Source organism: Xiphophorus hellerii, chromosome 2 (genome assembly GCF_003331165.1).
Source record: "Xiphophorus hellerii strain 12219 chromosome 2, Xiphophorus_hellerii-4.1, whole genome shotgun sequence".
NCBI lineage: Eukaryota > Metazoa > Chordata > Actinopteri > Cyprinodontiformes > Poeciliidae > Xiphophorus > Xiphophorus hellerii.
Window position 1 is genome coordinate 6050155 of NC_045673.1, and position 21777 is coordinate 6071931.

At 38.3% G+C, this 21777-nt stretch overlaps 1 protein-coding gene across 1 annotated transcript in view; it reads left to right on the forward strand.

Moving 5' to 3' along the window:
- Positions 1-4453: 4453 nt before the first annotated feature.
- Positions 4454-21777, forward strand: part of tspan18b (tetraspanin 18b) — a 66432-nt gene continuing 49108 nt past the window's right edge. Inside the window, exon 1 of the mRNA XM_032546680.1 lies at positions 4454-4675. The gene's annotated coding sequence lies outside the window, so the exon portion shown is untranslated. The remainder of the gene's footprint in view (positions 4676-21777) is intronic.

Consider the following 21777-nt stretch of genomic DNA (forward strand, 5'->3'; position numbering starts at 1 on the left):
CAGTAAATTGACACTTTTTGTGGGGTTTTTGAACCTTTCCATCGTTTAAACTTATATCACCAAGGATAAAACATTTATGCTTTTACAAAAAAACAACAACATTTAAACATAAAGCAGATCACCATCTCTTTTCCACAGAAATGTTTTGTATTAAAATATTCTGCTGCTCCTGCCAGGGGAAATCTTCATTTGTGTTTCTGTGTGTATTTCTCTCTCTCTTTGTTTGTGTGTGTGTGTGCGTGTGTGTGTGTGCACAACAACAAGGAGCACTGTGTGAAAACTTGTGAGGCATGACCATGGCCTATTTAATGAGACAGCATGTGGTCCAATACTGTGTGTGTGAAAATAAAGCGCTCATAGTGCAAATTAAATTAAGCAGGTTAGTGTGCCAGAAGAATGTGAGTCTGAGGAAGACTCTGCGAGAGAGCGTGGGCCGTCTGGGATTGTGTGCATCATGTGGTTAGCGTGGACAAAGAACAAAATGGACATTATACTGACCGCTGCTTTATGGGGGACAAACAAGACGACCACACAGCAGCCGAAAACAGGACACACTGAATCCGATTTAGAGAAGTTGCAGTTCCTCCAAACTTCCTGCCACCTAATTAGATTATTTTCAATTAAAAAAGAATTATGAACAAAGAAACTAGTACATTTATTGAATCTGGGTTTCTGATATGTTAGATTGCGACATTTGAAAACCTTCGCTAACCGTTTCAAGACAACATCTCAAACACGTTTGTTTTAAGACCAAATATCAGGAAGAGACTTTGGATCCCTAGAAGTGTTTTATAGATGCTGGGAAGTGCCACATTTATCTGTTTAAACGATTATTTGCAAGTAGAAACGGCATCAGAAAGGAGATGGCTTCAGTGTCCCAGAGATCAACTGGATTTGGTGAGTCGGAAAAATCGACTCCAGAATGAGAGCAAAACACCTTGAATCTGTTACCAAACAGTGAAATGAAACAGTAAAAAGTTTGCAAATGCATTTATGAAGACATTTATGTTTTTCTGTTCATGTTAAACTTAAGAGGAGAAATGAAAATATGTTGCCTGACTTGGTAATAGATGTTCTGACTGGAAGAGAGACAAAATTTTAGCAAACAAATGTCTGAATCTTGTGTCCCTCCAATTTAAGGGCAACCAGTGTTGCTTGATGAGAGGAGTGAGTAAAAACTGTTTGTTTTCTATGGTCTGTAAAGGCAGCATCAGAAACACCAAAATATAATCTACCAGTTATTGACGGGACCAGGTTTCTACAGGTGCACTGCAAAAACACAAAAACTTACCAAGTACTTTTGGTAAGTTTCTAGTTCAAATATCTTAGTTTACTTGAAATAAGACAAAACTGAATTATAAGTAACTTTTCATCCAGATATAGGAGCTACAATTCCTTAATATTATTTACTCGCAGATTATTTCACTTATGTCACTATGAATGGGCACTTGGTCGTTACCTAGCAACCCCAGCCAAGACCAGGACGTCGCCTAGCAACCAAGTAATAGTTCCACTGGCAGATTTGTTAGCTTGTTTTAAGCCAATAATTAGTTAATATTAATTTTAAAAAAATACTACTCCCATTGGCAGATTCACTTATGACATTTTTCTCATAAGTGAAATAATCTGCCAATGGAAATAGTATTTTTTCATCAACATAAAAAAAATATTGACTTAAAAAAAGCTCCTATTTCTTGTATTTTCATATTTCTTGCTGAAAAGTTACGTGTCAGTTAGTTTGGTTTCATTTCAAGTGAACTAAGACATTTTCACTAGAAACTAAACCAAAATTACTTGGTAGGATTTTGTGTTTTTGCACTGTGTGCAGTCAGAGCCGAGTATCGCTCTTTGCTGGTTGTTAATAGGTTACATTTTATGAGTTTAGTGTGAAACTGAACTGCATTTTATCTTAAGCCAATTTATGTAAAAACCACCACGACTGGAGACAATCTTTTATTTCTGGCTATCAGCACCAGCAGTTTATTTTTTGCCGGTGAAATGTTGGATTTAAAATTGAAAATTAATTCAGATTTTTTTTTATATTCTTACCTTGAAATTAATGTGCATTTGTTAAGTCTTAAAGAATTTTGCTACTTTATCAGTGGGTACAAGCTGCATTTGTTGATCAATCACTGATTAGCCAAAGACAACAAACAGTTTCTTTACTTAACAAGAGACTTGGAGAGGTTTCCTCCCCTAACCAGTGATCCATGCGAGCGCTCAGATGGTAGGAGGGGCTTTTTTAGTCACCTTTCTTAGCCTTTCTTTACTCTCTAAGTCCTCTGAAAATACCCAAGGAGCCAAAAAGAAAACACCTCGCAGCTGTTCATTCTGCTGCCAACTCACTCCTGTGATGCCTCACTTTACTCAGCCACACTTCTCAATCCTGACAACATTCTCAAACTCTCCAAGCTAATCTTTGTCCAGTTTTGACATTGCATTTTGCTTTCAAAATGCGTTTTAAATCGCAGAGCTCCCAAGGGGCAATAAGGACGAGATGAAAAGAAAACACGAGGAGACGGGGGGTTGAAAGTATCGCGTTTGCCAGGGAGAATGTCAGTGTCACGACCTCGGAGGAGAAGGCAAAAAGATCAGCCTCTGGAGCGCTTATCTTGCTCTCCATCTGCAGTAGATTCTGTGACACGAGGAGCACAGAGGGAGAGAAAACACTTCAAGCCCACTCCAAACGTGGAACAAAAGCCCTTCTCCTGTTTTTCTGGCTGGAGCGACAGGCACACAGCATGAATAATTAACAGGGACAAACAACAGCTATCAGGTGGTAGATCTGAAAAGTTGGGGCTGGTCGTCAACAGGGGAACTCATTTGTTTCTTATTTTTGTCACTTTTACGGAAAAATGAACTATAACTACATGCTAAGTATCTACATGCTAAGTATCCATCTTTACATTTGGCTATGAATGCTGCCTGTGAACATTATGATGTGTGTTATCGGTTTTACTTTTCATTTTGTGTTTGGGTCGGTTCTGGAGTTCAGATGCTGCAGCCCTCTGCAGACGAGTAGCTGATTTATACAGTAAGAGCTTCGCTCCGTCCTCTGAGGCTTCATTTGTCAGAATTTATTGTTTCTCCATTACATTATTGGTATAACGGAGTAAAACATAATATGTTGTCCTTCCACACTGCAAAAACACAAAATATTACCAAGTATTTTTGGTCTAGTAGTGATAGTCAGCTCTACATTATGATGTCACCAGGTGATTCAGAATCCATCCAATCACTGAACAGATGTTCAGTGATTGGACCTTCTCCAGCTAAACTTTCTCCAGCTAAACACAAACGAAACTGAAGTTATTATATTTGGACCTCAGGAGGAGCTTTCTAGAGTCAACACCCAGCTTCAGTTATTACAGCTGGAAACTAGAGATCAGACTGAACTCTGACCTGAACCTCCAGAGCCACATAAAGACGGTTACAAAGTCGGCCTTCTATCACCTGAAGAACATTTCCAGGATTAGAGGACTAATGTCTCAGCCAGATCTAGAGAAACTCATCCATGGGTTTCTCTTTAGTCACATTGATTACTGCAACAATGTCTTCACAGGTCTGCCTAAAAAAATCCATCAGATTCAGAACACTGCTGCTGGCGTTCTGACTAAAACCAGGAAGATAGAGAACATCACCCAGTCCTAAAGTCCTTCCACTGGATCCCTGTAGCTCAGAGGATAGACTTTAAAATTCTGTTGTTAGTTTATAAATCACAGAACGGCTTAGTACCACAATACATTAAAAATCTGCTGTTGTCATAGCAACCTTCCAGCCCTCTCAGGTCTTCTGGTTCTGGTTCTGCTCTGCATCCCCAGAACCAAACATGGAGAAGCAGGATTCAGCTTCTATGCACAATAAATCTGGAACAAACTTCCAGAAAACTGCAAAACATCTGAAACACTTGAGTACTTTTAAATCTACACTAAAAAACCCACCTGGTTGCAGTTGCTTTTGAAACATTATTACCTAAATTACATAATTGGATGTACCAATATATAAAATTAAGTGAAAAATTTTGGTATTTTAAGGTTGAAATTTGAAATAATTGATAAACTTAATAAAAATAACAAAATCAGGCAAAAGTGATTATTCCAAATCAGTTTCTTTCAATAAAAAAACTTATGAAACTTTAACAGAAACTGCAGGCTTTTTGTGGCTTTCTGGTTAAAACATGTCTGCTTTTCATTCAGTTGGTATAGAATCTAGTCAAAGTAGAGATACTTTATAATAAAAGTACTCAAGTAAAAGTACAGCGTAGTAAAAATACTTCAAAAAAAAGTTGCTTAAGTAAAAGTAGCTAAGTAAATGTAACTGCTAGTTACACCTACCCAGCTCTGCTAACGTAAAGTGCGGTTCGGCTGAAGGCGTGTCCGCCTCCGCAGAGTCTCCGCCCTCCGGATCCGGACCGGCTGCTCCTGGATCAGCCGCTCAGCCTCCACTGGCTCCAACAAACTGTTTGCTTCCTCCAGTCGCAGCTCGCAGGAGTGGAGCGGTGGATTTTGCTTTAGCTGGGCGCTGTTGGGCATGACTCTCTCCGGCGGACATCCACTCTGACCGGCGCTTTGTGTTTGGCGAACAGGAGCATCCAGAACCACGTCGCGTCTTTACTGAGGTTTTCTGAGGAGAAGCGGGTCGCCACAGATAGACTGAGGTTCGGCTGCGCCTTGAGGTAAGAAACAGCTCCCTGTTTCTGAGTTTAAAGTTGAATGTTTCTGGGAATTTAAAGGGGATTCTTTCTCATACTTTGTTGGAACAAGTTGCATCTTTCCCCCACCTTTAATGACTTGCTGAAAAAAAGTAACGAAATGAATAGTTAATAAAAAAAATAGCTCTACATTCATGTTTCGGGTCCGTGCAGACTCAGTTCAAATCGCATTTCTTCTATTTTTTTTATTGCGAGTCTTTCCTATTTCCCCGTAAACTCTGTGTTTTTGCGTGGTGAGAAGCCGGGCAGGAGGCGCTCGGTCCGGTCCGGTCCGGTCCGGAGCGCCGTGCGTCCGTCTCCTCTCCAAGCTGGCACCCTTCCCACGGCGGATCAGCCCCAACCCGAAGAGGCTGTCTGCCGGGACGTGGGGGGTCACCAGATGGATGTCTCTGACGGCACTACCTTTGCTGCAGGGCAGAACTTCACTGTCAGTTTGCATTAATCGGAGAGATGCATCATCCAAAAACCTCCGCAGCCTCTTCCCCTCTGTCTTGTCAGATCTCCGCTGAAGCGAGCGCAATGCGTCCTGTGAGGAAAAAGAGAGAGAAAGTCAATACTTTTAAGGACAGAGTCACTTCTTATACATCAGACATGTGACTTATCCAAGTGTCCGGGCTCAGAAAGCTGCTTTATTGTAAGGAAAAGGGCTAAAGTTCAAATTCAGAATACATTGCAAAACAAAAGTATGAAAATAATTTCAGTATTTTAGCATCCACTAGGTAATGGTTTAGTCAACAATTAGCTATTCTGTGTCTAACAGAGAACATTAAAGGTGGTATGAATCATTATATCAACTTATTCAGAGTTTATATTTAATTCGGAAAGCTTTTGAATTTAAATTTGTATCATGTTACTTGGATCGAACTCACTCAGAGCATGTCTATCCCAACACACTTTGATACACAGGTCAATATATGCTAATTTTGGGTTTAGTACCTTATTGTCAACATGTCACAGGAGGAAGCTGGAATCAAACTTACAACCTTCCAATTACAAGACCACTATACCACCACTGGTCCACATTCACCACAGGTTTCCACTACTTTAGCAACAATGCTAACACTAATAGTACAGTTTAAATCTGGTTTTCAGGGGATAGGAAAAGTTTAATAACTTGTAAGAATTGATTTTAAAAAACTTGCATCCAGCTTGAAGTGGGTTAGCAACAATGCTAACACTAAAGCAAAATATCTAGCCAGCTGTGGTTGTCAACCCTTAGGCAATTATTACCAATGAACAGAATCTAATCTGCTGTTATGTTAGGATAGTTGAAAGGCCTGCATGCCATCTTGTTAAAATAGATTTAATGTATTAGTATTAAGCTTTAACTTGTAGTTAATGACAATGCTAATGCTAACGTCAAATTTGCTAGGAACCTTTACATGCCATCTTAGGACAAATTTAGAAGCTTTCACCAACATTTTATGAAATAATCATGGCCCAATTCTTATATACGTTTCTTTTTAAGGTGAAGCTGAGTGTAGTGATCTTGATAATTACCTACAATTTAACCAGTTTTGTTCAAAATTGGTTGAATTTAATTTATTCAACTACCTATCAGCTGTTTTATTTTATGTAATTTATGACCAAAATGCTGATCAAAATGTGTCCAATTCCAATTATTACTCCAATTTTATTGATTGAATTCTCCCTGTTTTCGTCAGGGTAAAAAAGTGATATTTCTATATTCCACTCAAGCATTTATTCTGGTTACAGTAACTGCTAGGAATCTGGATCTAATCACATTTTGCCCCAGGAGATTGTCTCCGAGGGACTCATTAACACACAGCGGTGTCCATGTGAGTGTGCCTGGAGTTGGGGCCCTGCAGCTCCCTGACGTTTGCATGTCAGAGGAGAGGAAAATCACATCACAGCCAGTCAGTTTGGACACACTGACAGACAGACAGACTGTCAGCACTGCTGCATTATACTGAGAGAAGAGCTCTGCTTCCTTCTGTTCTCTGCTATTCTTTAGTCTAATATCATTATTCCTAACCAAGTACAAAGAGGTTGGTGGAGACAGAAAGAAAACAGAGATCTGTTTGTTCACCATGTTGCTGGAGAACAATTGCTTTGTCAAAAAAAAGGCGGAAAAAGATAAAGAAACAGTTGAATTGATGTGTTTGGAGGAGCTGCCAACACAGATGACTAGACTTTGCGTGCAGCTTTTCACTCCTCCGTTTGTTAAAAGAATATATACGGAAAAAGAAATAGTTTTTACACAATAAACATCAACAGCTGCATTAGTGAACTGGTAGTGAAATTTATAAATGCGACAAATTAAACGGTTCAACATTTCAGTTGATTCCAGTGGGTTTTTCTCTCCACCCGCCCACACACAACACCTAGGGTGTTAATAGTATCCCTGTTGATATGCTGCTTTTGATTTACCGTCTACATTACAATGAAGCAAAAACGCGCCTCAGGATGTGACGGAGTGATAAGTTCAAAGCTGCCGTTTCATCCAGGTCTTTGCAAAATCTATGAGCTAGCCTGGCAGAATCCGCTGAAAAATAGGTGACACCGCCTGACCTGGCACAGCATTAAAGGCCTGACGTTAATCAGCCAGTGGTCTCTCCGTTCGGCGTCATTTTCCCACTTTTTCCCTTCTTGATCTCAGCTGGCATGATTGCAGATGAGGTGGATCTCTTTTTGGCAGGACATTTAATACGACTTAACCAGATCCTCTCTCAGCTTTCTTTCCTTGTTTCCACTTTGTCTTCTGTTACGACTCCATTGCAAAATGGCAAAATCTTACCAAGTGCTTTTGGTCTACAGTGTAAAGAAAAAAGTCTCTAATTTATAGTAAAATACCGGCAGCTGTGGTTGATGAAATCTTACCGTATTAAAATGGTAAAATTCTGAGAAATTTGGTAAAATTCTCTTCTGTAAAATATAGAAAAGAGAGTATTTTACCAAATATAAAATATAAAATATTTTACCATTTTATATATGGTAAAATTCTGTCTGTATTTTACCAGCATAAATTAGAGACTAACAGTTTTTTTTTTAACAGTGTAGTTTTTACTTCAAATATCTTAGTTCACTTGAAATAAGACAAAATTCAATGCCTGCTGATTTTGTGACGTTTCACTCAGGAGGTTTTAGAAACGACTCGTTTTCCAGACACCAAAAACATGAACTAATAGCAAAAAACAAACCTGGTGTTTTTTAAGCTCTTTAAGTAAGTTAGTTTGGCAAACTAAGATATTTGCAGTAGAAACTAAGTCAAAAATACTTGGTAAGATTTTGTGTTTTTGCTGTGTGACTAAACATGCTGGAGCTCTGCCTTGGTTGCTAGGTAACAGACTGGGCTTTGCTGGGGTTGCTAGGTGAGGGGCAATGCCTGCTGATTTTGTGACGTTTCACTCAGGTGGTTTTAGAAACGACTCGTTTTCCAGACACCAAAAACATGAACTAATAGCAAAAAACAAGCCTGGTGTTTTTTAAGCTCTTTAAGTAAGTTAGTTTGGCAAACTAAGATATTTGCACTAGAAACTTGCACATCCTCTCTCATCCAACTTGCAGAGCACGTCTGTATTCATACCGAAGCCTTTGGAGCACCAGAAATGTGTAGAGAAAACAAGACAGGGTCAGTTCTCTATGTTCGCTTTCTCTTTGAATCATCCTCTCTACTCTACAGCAGCAGTAATCCACAGAGAGCCACAACTAAATGGAGTATCTATTGGCTAAATGAGAAAATAGCTTTTTTTTTTTTTTTTTTGCTCAATTGCAAGAGGACCCTTCATTTAATGTGTGTGATGCACGCGCCTTGGCCCGTAATGGGTTCAGCATCTTTGTTGTCGAGAGACAGGAGAAAATGAAATTTGCTTTTCAGCTGGCAGAAATAATTTACTCTCTGAAAGGTGTGTTTTTCATCAGCTGTGCAGGAGCCAAGAGATGAGCAAGGTCTGATTCTACAGCCTGAGCGCCTCGATGCAGCAGCGCTTTTCTTTATTTATCAAAGCTTTGGTGTTGTCGGGCAACTGCCTAAGAAGTTGATCTAAGTTGTTTGTTTTTGTTCACCCTTTGGTCCAAAGCATGCACACAGCAGAGCTACGTGTTAAGGGTTTGTGTCTGAAATAGTCCAAAGAATGTTTTTAGAGGGAAAAACTTTGCTGCCTTGATTTAAATGGTGTCTGTTTTTTATGTTGCATGTTGTCATGCATCTTCCATCAAACCAGATCAATTTACCATCACTTAATCAAAAAGGAAACAAGATTTTCAGATCATACAGCAGACTAACAGATCTTGTAAGCATATAAACAATAGCGACAAAACCTCAAATTATAGTAAAAAGTGTAAAAAATTAATGGAAGAAATTAAATAACAGCAAGTTCAGCTTATTTATTTACACTGGAAGCAATTCTCTATTTTAATGTTGTAGTACTTTTTGATTATAGCAGTTCAAAAGGTTTGAGGGTTTGACAGAAGGTAGGGACTCTAATGAGCTTTTCAGCTCCCCTCACTGTCCCCTGCAGGACCCTCTGGGCTGCCATATTGGAGCCAGAACAGTTTGTCAACATGCTAGAGTTTCCCTGAGAACACTGCAAAAACACCAAATCTTACCTCCCTTAGTTTAGTTTCTAATGCAAATGTTTTAGTTGACTTGAAGTAAGACAAAACTAACTTACAAGTAACTTTTCAGCAAAATACAGGAGCCTGTTTTAAGTCAATTTCTAAATATTGATGAAAAAATACTTGTTCCATTGGCAGATTAGTTCACTTATAATAAATGGAAAATGTGGAACTAGTATTTGGTTGCTAGGTGACGTCCTGGGCTTGACTGCGGTTGCTAGGTAACCACAACGTGCCCGTTGATAGTAGCATTAGTGAAATAATATGCAAGTGGAAGTATTTTTTCATCAATATTAAGAAGTTATTGACTTAAAACTTGTATTTTGCTGAAAAGTTACTTTGAAGTTAGTTTTGTCCATTAGTTTTTTGTTTTTGCAGTGAAGTCGTCCAGTTACTGGAAAGGTGTGATTTTTAGCCTCATTGACAGACTGAAAACTCAAAAACTTGAGAATACACCACAACTAAACTTCATTAAAATTGTAAGAAGCAATTTACATAGAAAATGTATTTTTATGACATGTATGCATGTTTGTGGTTGAGAGAAGGCAAGAGAGAACAAGACTGAGTCATAATCACTAGTTAACGGCTCTCCAACTCACACAGTGTGACTTTGCCTCTTCTTCTAGTACAAATTATTACTGATACCTCAAATTAAACACGTTGAACTTTTAAATCTGCATCAACATGTAAAATCATCCACCAAACTCTACTGCTCTGCCAGTCGCTCTACTGTAAACCAGCCTGTGTGTTTGCCTCCATTACCCTCATTAGCTGACATGCCTGAAATAATAGTCTTCCATAAAACGTGTCAGTGCTTCACTCATGCATTTATCAACCGTGTGAGTATAGATCATTTTCATTGCTGCCTTTGTGTGTTTGGCTGAAATGTGAGCACATCTCAAATGAGATCGACCACAAACGTTATCCTGGCACCATCTTATCTGTAAGCTTTTCATTTATTTGCTTTCGCTCAGAGCTCAGAGAGACTTTCTCCCAGCTCCTTTTCTCCCTCACATGTTTTGTCCTCCGTTCGCAGAAACCTCCTTAAGGTCTTCCTTCCTGTTTTTAACTTCCTCCTAAAATATTTAATTGCAAACTTTGCGGAAGATTTTAATGACAGACTTATTCAAATAATTTTAGGAAGAATGTAGACAGAAGAAAGTCCGTCTACCTAGAGGTTTTACTGGTTAAATGATTCAGATGTTTCTTGTTTTTTTGACATAATTAGGAGGATACAGAGTGAAAAGTAGCATTTTATTTCCCTATTTTTGGAATCTTATTCCTGGAAATTCATAAACCCTCCCTGTTTGTGAACAATTACTCAGTTAAACAGTCTATGTTTAGCTTGATGCTACTTGGTCAATTTAATTCTGCTGTAACATTAACAGACAGGCAAAATTATTAATGTTAGACATGACCTGGTTACCTGTTACCCTGGTTACATCTAAGTTTTCAAAACAACAACAAATTTTAATCAGTCTACAGGGGCTGGACAATAAATCAATAACAATATGTATCATGATAAACACATGATCAATTGATAACACTTTTGTTAGAATATTTAATATATAGAATATTCACTGAACTTTGATCCAGAACCGCACAGCATTCTGGGAGATGTAGGCAGAGAAAATAGAAACGCTCAACTTTGCTAAGTATGGTTGGTGGAATCAACTGACTCACTCACTCTTTGGTTACCTAGCAACTCACTCACTCTGGTTACCTAGCAACTCACTCATTCTTTGGTTACCTAGCAACAAACTGTTCCGTAACTTGCGCAGCAGCAGTTTAAGGTTTGTCCACTATGCCTCAGAACTGCTTAAAAATAAAAAAACAGCTTTGAGTGAAAACTGTGGATAAAACAGGAAAAGTCAGGCCATCAGTGTGTCAGTATTTCAGATGTTTAAAACAAAAAACTAATCAATAACTGAAGATATTGACCTATATGAAACCCATACGTCGTGATATGCTTTTATCTAAACTTTGGACTGCCTTGTTGCTGAAATGTGCTATTCAAATAAACTTGATTGATTAATGAACTGACAAATAATGTGTCAGAGTCACAGGAGTTTTCCCCAGCTGTGCACTGGCAGTTGTAACAAAATCTGAAAAAATGCTGCTTTGGCAATTATCAAAAATAAATAAAGTCACGTAAATAGAAAAAAATAAATGCAGCATATAAATCTCAGGTTTCATCTGTACATGAAGGATTTTATTTTTGACTTAATGTAATCTAAAGTCCTTATAAGCACCCAAAAACACACACGGTATTTCTGATTTTGAAGCCTTTCACAGTTGATATATGAAGCATTTTGGACAAATCTTACACACTGCAGGACTTCTGCTTTTATAATCTGTTTTAGAATATATCTACGCTTCCACGGAAATCTTTATTCGCTGCTTGTCTCCATGAGGGTCTGGAAGTTGTGAGTGACCCAAACACGGGGCAGCTCCAGAGTTCACAGAGGGCAGGAAGCTGAGGGGCCTCGCTTCCTTTTTATCAGGAGGAAGCAGGATGGCTGTTTGTGCTCAACCCAAGAATTCCTTGTGCTTATCTCGCATTCACGCCTTTTCCCCTTAATAACGGCTGTGCTGAGCAGGTAATGAGGTAAAAGGTATGTATTCGACAAGCTGCGGCGGGAGATAGCGGACCCTCCAATAGGCTTAGGATTCGGCTCCGGTGGGGGGAGGAACTCTCAGCTTCATCTCAGGATGCGACAAATGTTCTCGACGTTTCCCCACAGCCATATTTTCCTTTACGTATTTTTTCCAGAACTAATAAACCAGTTTACACAGGTATCCATTAAAGGCTGAGGTCATTGCACAGAGCGAGCACGCTCGGTAAATCTCAGGGGTTTTTTCCCCGTAAGGATTCCTCATCACCTCATGCTCTTTTCATCCCCAAGATGTATTCAAAGCTCTGCGAGGGGCTTAAAGCGGGCCAGCTGTCGGGATTCGTGACACGGGTCTGACGTGTGGGGGGAATTACCTCAGGAGCTCTGATCAGAGGCGGGCAGAGGACCCAAAAATTATACTCCAGGAAGAATAACAAGCATATTTTTACTCAAGTAAAAAGTAGCTATCCAAAAAATTACTCAAAAAGCATTTGGTAAAAAGTCTATTCAAGTACTAAGTAACTAATCAAATGATCAATCATTTAATATTTAAAAATTACATCATCAGATGGACCAGAAAGAAAGTTAAGTGGAAATTTTGGTATTTTATGGACAAAAATGACAATAATTCTTATAGGTATCAAAAAATAACAAAATTAGGCAAAATAATTTTTTTTCCAAATCAATTCTTTCCAATAAAAAAACTTAGGAAACTTTAACAAAAACTGCAGGTGTGTGTTTTTGCTTAAAACATGTTTGTTTTTCATTCAGTAGGTAGAAAATCCAGAAATTTACTAATAAAATTACTCAAGTAAAAGTAAAAAATACATCATGGAAAAAAAATACTCCTAAAAGTACATCTTGTTTTCAAAAACGATACTCAGCACTAGTTATGTATTACTATTTTTTAATTATTATTTTTTGTCTTCTTTCTGTTTTCACCAACTTAATCTTGTGTGTTTTCCTTTTTGAACTTTGGTGCAGTTTTTAAAGTGGTATGTAAATAGATTTGACATTCACATCGACTAAAGTAAATGTAATTAAGTAAATGTAACTAGTTACTACCCAGCTCTGGCTCTGAAGCACTGAATGATGCTGAAGTTTGGGCGCCACAGAGATAAACCATGTTCCATCTGGTCACTTCAGTGATTTAAAGCAGTCTTTCTCAAACTGTGGTCCCTGGACCACTGGTGGTCCGCGAGCTACTGCATGTAAACAACCGTTTGTTTGCCAGGATGTGAGCTCAAAGTGCGACGCTACAGTTGGCTTACCAGAGGACTGTGTTTAAAAATAAAAATGCATAAATAGCTTACTAAAAAGAAAACCTGAAGTGGAAAGTTTCTCAGGGTGAGCTCCAGAATCGTTATTTTTGAACAGCATTACGATACAAAGCAGACTGCTACGTATCGTAACAGTCTGCAGCTGTGCTGAGTTCAATAGGCGGTGAACAGAGCTGCGCCCCGCGCTGACTAACTGCATCTAAACACCTCAAATAAAATTATTTATGTTGGACTAGCTACTAGCTGAAGGATAATGTTTGTTTTTTCCAAAGCAACTTAAGTCTATGTTCTTTTTATTATGCTTCTAAATTAAAAATAGCAGTAACAGTTATAGTAAGAAACCTTTTTGATTTCCATGCGTTTTCATCGGAAAGCTTAGAATCCATATTAGGAATAACTCAAAACACTGTATAGACGTGTTCATGGTTTCATTGTGGCTAGTCACGTTTACATAACAGCGCCACCCTTCACATTAGGAGGAACAAGACAACACGTTAAGAGACTAATACTTTAATTTGTTGTGTTATTGTTGGGGCAATTTCAAGCCGAGTGTTTGTTAAATGGGGTAAGTTTGAGATTTAAAGGTAGAAACTTGTTTTCATTACAAAATCTTGAATGATTTTGCTAAAGTTTGCATCCTTCTAAACCCAGAGGTGAAATAATGTGCAGGAACTCCATGAAAAAGCTTCTCATCTCATTGTTCTTATTTGTTTTCTGCACTGCTTAACACTCAGCCTTCAATATTCAATGCCCTGTTAGGAGTTGCTTCTTGCTTGTGTTTGTTGCATACATTAACTGGTTTCCATTGTCACATGATTTATTTATTACCCAATATGGAGGCTTGTGCTCTGCTTATGAACTGACTGGGAAGGGGAAAATCTGTTTGCAGAATGAATAATGTAGTTTCCTGGATTCATCAAGTAAACAGTCTCAATAGATTAGTTCTCGGTTATTAACACATGTCTGTGACTAAGCTAAAACCATTTAGAGCAACTCTGTAAAACACCGCATGCAGATTTTTTGCTTCTATTTTTTGGTGACGGTAAAGAAAATAAATCGTAACTGTTATTTCGTTGGACTCTGGATCTTAGAAAGCCCAGTCCAATGAGATTAAAAAAGAAAAGGCTTGGAGTTGGGTTTTTAGCTTCTTTACTGTGAAATTCTGTATGCACATACCTTTATTTGGAGTGTTTAATCTAAACAAACAATGCAACATAAATAGAGTTTTAAGCTTTTCTGAGCATGAAAGTCTCCCTTTTTGGATGTTTTCTTTAGTCTCTTTTCATTGTTGCCCTGCCAAAAAAGAAACGTTAGAAACTGTGATGCTGCATCGATGCTTAACTTGACTGACGTCCTTCACAAGGCGAGTCTTTGCTGGCACTAATGTGATCTCAAGCTTCTGTTTCCTGTCCAATGTTTCAAATTTACCCAGCAGCTGAACTCAAGCAGCTAACCGCTAATTCACCATGAAAGGATCTCTAACCGTTTATGATTTAAATAGTTTTAATCAGATATTATAAACAGTTTTTCACTTATGGGGTGTTTGCAGCAGTGTGTTGGCTAACTTCCTGTCCAACCAGATGCTGCTGCTGGAAAGGCAGCTAGATCTTTGGAAGCTAAATTCAGAGATTAAAGGTGTCGTTTAGCGATCTGGATAAAAAAGTTATCAAAACTTTTATGATGATCCTTGTCATAAATTCACACTGGAAGATTTATGCAATTCAACGCTTCTTTAAGTCCTTATAAACTCGTATCATTTCATATCAGGGTCACAATCTGCTGACAAGAGCATAGTGTCTGTTGTTGAAAAATATGTCTTAGCCCATGCATGTAATTGTACAAAAGTATGGTATTCAATTTATTTCAATACAAAGATCCTTTATTAATCCAAATTAAGCTCTCTGTACTCAGCTTCTTGTCCGTCTCTGATGACTTTCAAACTCTTATTTTTGTAAACTTCTTGCTTTGAACAAATGAACGTTGCCTTTTTTTGTTTTCTGTTTTGTTGCTTTACAGTCTGTAAATCCCACATTTGGATAAAGAAAATATGGAAAGATCGACTTTATAGTGTATTGTAAATGTAAGCACAAAACCTGGATCAAAATAATAATCATATATATTATAATTCAATAAGATGGGGATTCTCTGAGGAGGGAAAAGGTTTGTGAGGTTTATGGATGAATAAAATTGATGAAAATTTATGAACAACAACCTTTTGTTGATGCTGTTTGGCTGTTTGTGAGGGATGACACCGGCGCGCTGCTTGGCTTTGAGCCGTTTCTACTCTCGCTGTGACTCACCAGGCCCAGAGCTTTTCTCCTCTCCTGACTCAAGCATTTTCCAGATAAATTGGGACTCTCTCCAATCTTCTGGCTTTTTACGGTTGCATCAGCCGTAACTGGGTCCAAAATTTTCTCTTTGTCCCTCCCTGCGCCTGGACTCTCCTCCACATTCCTATCTGAAATAACACTAAATGTGAATACAGAAGTGCTGTAGTAACTATTTGCATTTACTTGAGTAACTTTTTGAAAACATTTTCTTTTATATGTATTTTTGCTACCCTGTACTTTTAATTTTACTTGAGTAATTTTTATTATGAAGTATCTCTACTCTTACTTGAGTAAAAGTTCTGGATTTTCTACCCTCTGAATGAAAAACAAACAAAATTCACCAAAAACAGACACACCTGCAGTTTTGGTTAAAGTTTAATACGTTTTATATTGAAAGAAACAGATTTTGGAAAAACTTTCTTTTGCCTGATTTTGTTATTTTTTTGTTACTTTTATGAATTATTTTCATTTTGGTGGTTAAAATACAAAAATTTCCGCATAACTTTATATTTTGGTCCATCTGATGATGTAATTTTTAAATATTAAATGATTGATACTTTGATCAGTTACTCAGTACTCGAGTAGATTTTTTTACCAAATACTTTTTACTCTTGAGTACAATTTCTGGACTTTCAATCAAACATGTTTTAACCAAAACTTCACCAGACGCTGTATCTGTGTCTGCTTTTGTTAAAATTTAATAAGTTTTATATTGAAAATAACTGATTTGGAAACTTTTTTGTCTTCCTGATTTTATTATTTTTTGTCATTTCTATGAATTTTATGCAATTTTGTCTTTAAAATACAAAAATTTCCACTTAACTTTATAATTTGGTTCTTCTGATTATGTAACTTTTAAATATTAAATGATTGCTATTTTGGTTAGACTTTTTACTAAATACTTTTTTACTCTTACTTGAGTCACACCTTGGATACTTTTGACTTTACTCGAGTAGAAATATGTTGAAGTATCGCTACTCTTACTCTTACAGTTTTTGTGTACTCTGTCTGGTCATCAGATGAATTCATAAAATGATCAATTTTACTTCATGTCTCACTTTTTGCTCCAGTTTGGGATCTGAACTCTTTAAAATATCCTGTTGATTTCAATCCACTGAAGATCGCGTACTCAGGATGATTCTTGCTCCTGACACAAACTGATTGGGTCATTTGGACTGAACATATAGTCGGGCCGGGTTTATTAATGGTGACACCGGTAATGAGGTCGTTATCTTCGTGTACCAATAAAATGCAGGTTGATGCTGGATGTTTACCCATTGTTTTGTTTCTGATATGAATCAGCTGCGGACGTATCGACACAGGGAGGACAGTCGCTGTGAATAAATGATGCAGCTTTATTAGCTTTCTTCACTTGTCCTTCTGAGGGATTTATTTCCAGGATGACTCGCGGTGCATCCTGCCTGGTAAATAGCACTTTAATGTCTCAGGCAGTGATAATGATCCCCCCCCTGCCTCTCCTTACAGCCTGCGGGTGAAACAACTGGAACCGGCGTGCTTTTCTATTTAAAACTCCCAATCTATGCTGCATGTTTTAAGACATGATCGTTTTTACTTGAAAGTGAATATTTCAAACCTCAGCAGATGTAATTGGGCTAATTTTATTCTAACTTATTATGTGCGTTTGTGTTTGCGTGTCTTGCCGGTATGTGTTGAAGCCGGTGAGCAGCTATAAAAAGGCTCTGAATTTTCCTTCCTCTAGGCCTGCTGCGTTTTTCTGCTGCCTTTGTAGCCCGCACACCTCGTCCACAGCGCGGCTCCCTGCAGCTCCGCTGGGATCGCAGCAAAGCCTCGGTCCCTCCCACAAAGTGAGACTTGCCACAGGTCTGATGCGCACATGGGCTGCTTTGTTGGATCAACAGAATCAGAGGAAAAGATCAGAGTTTGTCCCTCATCAGATTGCAGCCTTGATCTGGAGAATCTGGCGGAGAGAAGGAGACTAATGATCCCACTTAGACGTTGTTCAAGAACTTTTGAAGTTCATATTGTTACCTAATACCTTAAAAACAAGCCCTCAGAGTAGATGTGCTCAGAGAATAGACTTTAAATAGTGTTAGTTTACATATTGCTCAATGACTTGGCACCACAATACTTTAAAATCAAACCAGTTTTGTTTGTGTAGCACATTTCAGCAGTAAGATCTCTCAAAAAAACATTTTGCCTTCGTTGAACATCTGAATGTTGATTGATGTTTCTAAACAGGTGGGTTTTTAGTCTGGATTTAAAGGAACTCAGTATTTCGGCTGTTTTGCAGTTTTCTGGAGGTCTGTTCCTGATTTCTGGTGCTTAGAAGCTGAATGATGTTTGGTTCTGGTTCTGGGGATGCAGAGCAGAACCAGAAGACCTGAGAGGTTCTGGAAGGTTGATACGACAATCAGTTTAGAGATTTTTTTTCTCCCCTCCAGGGGGTCTTTTGTGGGCTCTAGTGTCCCTTTTATGACAGGAAAGGGGGAAAGACATGCGGTAAATGTTGCCGGATCTGGGAATCGAACCCGTGACGGCCGCGTCGAGGACTCAAGGCCTCGTGGGTCGCGCTATCCCCTACGCCACCACAGCACGCCCCAGTTTAGAGAATATTTTGAATGTTTTTTTTAACGTTCCTGTGGAGCCGTAATAGTCTGTAGAATTAGACGTAGTCTCTTTGTGTTGTCTTGTTTTTTCATTTCTGTTAACTTGATTAAGTTAGTAGGAATTGGAGGCTAATGTTGTTTGTAAGAATTCAGTCTTTTATGTGCAGTAAATTTGATCAGAGGTAAAAAAATAAAAAAAGACTTGGATGAGAGGATAAAATGCCTCCTTCTCAGAAATGAAAATGTAAAATGATGAATTCACTGCAAAAACATAAAATGTTACCAAGTATTTTTGGTCTAGTTTCCAGTGCAAATATCTCAGTTCACTTGAAATAAGACAAACTAACTTAAAAGTAACTTAGGCTAGATATATCAGCTTGTTTTTCATCAATGCTAACTTCTTAATATTGATGAAAAAGCACCAGGTCTACAGATTATTTCACTTATAACAAGACATTTTCTCTCTGTTTTAAGTAAAAACTGAAATTAAAATAACTTTTTTTCTTAATTTTAAGACACTGATAAATTTGCGTCTTTATTCTTCCTAAGAATAGAAGATTGAAATAAAAGCCACTTTTTCAAAAGTCATTTGTAATTTTTTTTTTTAGAAAAGAAATGGAGAAAAATCCTTTGAAATCAGAAATCAGTTCTGGTTTGATCCACACTTATAAATATGTTCAACTTGCTTTTAAAGCTACACCAACATCTCTCTTCACTGCAAAAACACAAAATCTTACCAAGTATTTTTGGTCTAGTTTCTGGTGTAAATATCTTAGTTCACTTGAAATAAAACAAAACTAAATAACTTCAGCAGATAAATAAACTTATTTTGGGTCAATAATTGCTTAATATTGATTAAAAAATACTAGCTCCACTGGCAGATTACTTCACTTTCAGTTATTTAGTTAAAACAAGCTCCTATTTGTTGCTGAAAAGTTACTAGTAAGTTAGTTTTGTTTTATTTCAAGTGAACTAAGGTATTTGCAGTAGAGATTTTAGATTTTATGTTTTTGCAGTGTTCTTCAGTTAAAACCCTTAAGGATCAGAACTGAGGATTTTTAATGGATATGAACTGGTAGCTGTGCATGTAGGCGTGTGTGTGAAGGGGTGTGTGTGGGCGTGTGTGTGGGTGTGTGGGTGTGCATGTGTGTGTGTGTGCGTGATTGCGTGAATGTCTCTGCTGTTTTCCATTTTTTCCAGCGCTTCGCCTCAGATTGCATGTGATGAGGAACTTGCAGGGTCATGGAGGAGTCAGATGAGACTCCTCATGTGACCCAGCATCCTCCAGTGATGCTGGGAGGTTTTTGTTCAGATTACTGAGAGCATTCTGGGACAAACTCAGGACATGCTTTTAAAAGTTCAAGAATTATTTTATCTGAATAGTCTGATTAAATAAGAGCCTTTTAACAAAAGATGCTCTGTTTTATGGTTTTTTTTTGTTTTTTTTCCCTCTCTGCTTCTCACAGGGGAAAACAATTCGACAGAAAGACAGAGTGGCACGCTGCTTCATGCTTTTTTGATAGTGGCTTATGAAATTTTTAACCTTCCGCTCGTTCTGAAAGCGTGGCACTCCAGACGGCGTTCGCGGGCCAGCGCACTAAAACACGGCCTCTGTCCTTTGGGCAAACAGTCGGTCAGCGCCAGCCGAAGTGTTACAGCCACAAGCAAACCATGCCATTAGCGTGCAAGGAGGGAGCGTGCTCGCATTTTAGCTCCCTCTTTCAAACTTCCTCAAGGAACTGTGGTTTTCCAAGAAGAGATGCAGTTCATTTTCTTTCCTAATAGCTTTTGGAGGAAATGCATTCGAACTGTGAAGTCGGTTCCCTTTTTTCACTTAATCCACAATTCTCTGGGCGCTCTTTCCTTTGAAGCGCGCAGTAAATAGAATCCACTGCACTGGAAACGCATCCAGCCTTTAATAAACCGTTTGATGTTTATTAACGGAGTTTGGTTTTATCACGAAACGCTTTAGAGCCCAGAAATTTGCTCCAGCGCGTGTTTATCAGAGGCTGCACAGCACCGACAGGTGTCCCTACTCGCTGAATTTAATTTGGCTGCCGTGACGATTGATTTAAGTTGATAATAAAAATGAAAGGAAGGTAAAAAAAAAAAAAATAACAGCAGAACATCAGGTGATCCTGGCCGCCTTCCTGCTGATTTCTCACCTGCACCAGGTGTCGAGTCGTCCAGCTTCCCGCCGGCGGCCACCTGTCTCCGCTTCTCGGAAGTGTTTCCCGAAGCAAACGCTCGCTTTGGGAATGCCTCCAAAAGCGTGCGCCTGTAAGAAATGGGCTCAGATTATGTTTCCCAATAACACTTGGCAGGACGCAGATCCCAGATGAAATGCTCGGATGCTGAAGCCAAAGTAATTTTGTTGCTGATTTCTTTTTGAAAACCCACCCCCCTCAGCTGAGTTGATGTTCTTTTGGCTTCACAACTATGAAGAGACGCATTAAAAAAAATCATCCAGCTCGTTCATCCAAGCTGCTGTTTGAACGAGACAAATGACAGAACAGACATTTACTCAGATGGATCTGTTTGATTCCTAAACCTGGAGCTGATTTCTTCCACAAAGACAAACCATAACACAAGGAAACCAATCCAAGCTGGAAACGCAGCTTTACTCCAGTTTGAAAAATGGACACCTCACTATTTATTTAATAAAGAGCACATGTCTGCAGTTTCTGAAGCTGTATCTAGAGGAGCGTCTCAAACATCCGTGCAGTCGGTGCTGTGAGCTTGTTAAAACACCCACTTCAAGTATTCAGCCCGCTCTCCAGTTCTCTGCACTTATTCTGTTGCTTTTGGCTCAAACTGCCGGTCTGTTGTTCTTCCAAGAAGCTGGAGACATTACTGACAGCTGGAGATTTTAAAGGAAACAAAAGAAAGAAAGACATATCTCCCACTGCAGTTCTTCAGCCTGTGGTACCAAATACATACCGGTTTTTATTTAAACATTCATCATCTAGGAGGAAAAATGATCTAACATTTTATATCGTAATCATTTTAACCCTTCCATGCATGAATTATGATTTATTATTGTTTACTAAATGTTTTTGATTTTCTTAAGGCATACAAAAAGGTGGAAAAAATATTTTGTAAAATTTTTTTTTTTTTCTAGGGGATCGGTTGTAATTTTCTCTAAGCACAAGTAATTTGGAAAATACATCAGTAGTATTAGGGGTTACATGATGTCACGATATTTTTTTACCTGCTACTGTGGACGGAGGGACTGGATGTTTCTGAGTTGAGTTTGTCTGCCATATTGGATTTAACAAAACTTTTCTTGCACTTGCAGTGGATGGCCAGTAGTTGGCAGTGTATTATGGTCCGTGTGCATTTATAACATAAAAATCCACAAGAAACACAAGAAAATGTCTTTTAATTAGCTGCACTGCAGCGACCGCTGTGCGTGAAAGGGTTAAAACTTATTTACAACCTTAAAGCATTATGTTTACATCAACTGAATTATCTAAATTTGTGTGGAGTTGTGGAAAAGTTGCATTTCTTCTGGGAAAATATAAATAGTTTTTGATGTTTGAGACTAAGATTGTTTGTTTTTGTTTTTATCCACTTGCGATTGTCGACTCGGAAAAACAATTTCTTTTCAAATACCAGAAGTCGTGTTCGTTTTTGTTGCCTTTGCATGTGAATACAGATCAGCGGGATCAATTT